This window comes from Lycium barbarum, chromosome 5 (assembly GCF_019175385.1).
Source record: "Lycium barbarum isolate Lr01 chromosome 5, ASM1917538v2, whole genome shotgun sequence".
Taxonomy (NCBI): Eukaryota; Viridiplantae; Streptophyta; class Magnoliopsida; order Solanales; family Solanaceae; genus Lycium; species Lycium barbarum.
The window spans coordinates 104,045,795-104,048,425 of record NC_083341.1 but is presented as its reverse complement, the minus strand read 5'-3'; positions in this window follow the sequence as shown (position 1 = coordinate 104,048,425).

Sequence of the window (2,631 nt, the reverse complement as noted above, 5' to 3'; positions counted from 1 at the left end):
CACGGGCTAATGATGATCACACCATACCTATATGGTCGGGCAGTTATATATATGCTTATATGACATGATGTTATTTACTATATAAGTTAGCATGCATGACTCCGCCTTAAGAGGCAATCAATTACAGGTTATCCCTTTATCTCATATTGTTGCATCTTTTTATCATGTTATCGTGTATGCCTTACATTCTCAGTACATTGTTCGTACTGACATCCTTTATTTTTATGGATGCTGTGTTCATACCTACAAGTAGATAGGGAGGCGGCCCAGATCTTTAGGAGTTATACCAGCTTACACAGGAGCACCCCACTACTCCGGAAGTGCAGCTTATTGATGCATTCTTTTGTGTTCATATTGGGTATGATAGGGTCCTGTCCCGTCCTTATGTCTCAGTACTCCAGTAGAGGCTCGTAGATACTTATGCGTGGGTAGTAGTTGTCTCATGAATACATCAGGGTATATTTAGTATATCATTTTTGCAGCCGTGAGGGCTTATGTATACATATATATGTTGCCTTGGGGAGTATGTGTGTACAGGTTAAGTATGATGGTTAGCCTGAATAGTGGTGCTCAGTAGTCAGCTCCGAGTACCTGTTATGGTTCACTGGTTGGGTCATGACACTGTAACAACTTTCTAACACACGTAATGTTTTCCTCAACAGGTATGCTGCCCAAACACAGAGGTGGAAGTTCTACACAAGGAAAGAGGGGTAGGGTTACTACAAGGCTTAAGGATGTTCCCTCAGACCAAGATTTGATTGACGAGGACAACAGACCATTGAAACAATTGATAACCTCAACTCGAGGCTGAGCTAACCCAGTACAAGTGCCCTCCCAGTCTGACGAGGAGGATTCCTTTAGCTCAGATACAGTAGGGTCCGAGCCGGAAAGAACCCGAGCATCAGAAATAGCTTGGAATCCAGTGGTAACACCTGTCACCCCTCAGAAAATAGCCGATTATCGAAGACATGAGGAAAGCCTGATCAGGGCTGAAGGGGAGGATGCCCTTTGATTCTCGATAAAAGGTTCACGAGAGCGGTTTGAAAAGGGCATTGAAATTATAAAGAAAGGGGGTGCTCCTAGACGAAATATTTGGGAAGAAAGGAGAATAGGATTCCGGGACTTGGAGGACTACACACAAATCAGGGCACTGCTGACCCACTACAAGCTAGAGGTTTTCAACAGCGAACCAGACGACTATTTCCCAATGCTTGTGTAGGAATTCTATGCCAATGATGGTGCGTAATTGGGCACAGTTGTGAAGCCAGGAATGCTAAAGCAGGATGTCCCTTTGGCGGACGAGGTTGAGGTTCAAAAAGTGAAAGTTGATATATCACCTGGCGCCATAAACAAGTATTATTTTGGGGCTGACTTTGCTCCAACTCTTCACACGGTTGAGTACGATGATAAGATTTAGAGGAGGATGACACAGTCGGTAACAGAGTGGTTGGCCTCCGTTATATCCTAGGGTAGCCCACGGTGGTTGAGCAAAAACTCAAATATATTCAAGAACACTCTGTCGCTAGAGGTAAAGTTTTGGCGGGGTGTAGTCCGGTTTCGAATAATTCCTACAGCAAGCGACAACTCAATTCCCCTCGACTGAGCTGTGGCAGTGGCAGCTCTCATGACCCGCTACCCACTGGACATAGGGTTGATGATTGTACGCGAGATTCTAGATAGAGCATAGCATGACGCCACCTCATGGGTATATCCTTGCCTTATCACTGCTCTGTGTCGGCAAGCGAAGGTTATACCACTACCTTTTATAGATCATTGTGTCACCGCTACTCACATGCATGATATTCACAAAACTAAAGAGGATGAAAAAAAAGAGAAGAAAGTTGAATCATTACTTAAGGGTCCGGCCGTAACAGCGCCTGAGGAGCAAGTTGAGGGTGACCAGGCAGATTTTGGGGCTATGGGCGCTGATAGTACTGAGGTGCCCATCACTGAGGCATTTCTCACAGCAGTGACCCAGCGTCCGGCCGCCATTGAGACCACTACTTCTCCAGGTCCTCAGGCTAGCACTGCATCCGTGCATCCGTCTGGGGAACAAGTAGCCCACACTATTCCTCCAGCCACCCAACAGTCGTCCCAAGAACTATTTGCATTCAACAAAGAAAATTTTAAATCAGTGGTGATTCAGGCTGCGCAGGCTGATGAGCAATAAAAAATTTTAGCTTGGCAGATGGAGAGGTATGTGAAGAGGCAGATCGACATTGCCCTAGCACTTGTGACAGCTGCTTCCAACTAGGCGCAGGAGTTATATCAGGCGAGACTTGACAGATTTGAGGCACGGTTGGTTGATTTGGAGCATGCGAGTCCTGGTGGTGATTGGATGGGTATGAGAGCTGAGCTAGACCGGTTAAAGGCCGGTGTTCTGTCCTTACGAACTCGTGAGCAGAGTGTTGTGGAGGAGCCCCCTCAGCCGAGCAAGGTGGACTTCTCATCATTGATAAGCATGATGAGTTTGATGCCTGAGGAGGATACCGTATCCCAAGATGATAGAGGGAAACAAGTAGCAGGAGATGAAGTTCCTCGAGTGCCAGAGTTGGAGATGCTGGCCCGAACAGCGGAGGAGGAGGAGGAGTATATTCAGATTGCTACAGCGAGATCTATGTTTGACAATCG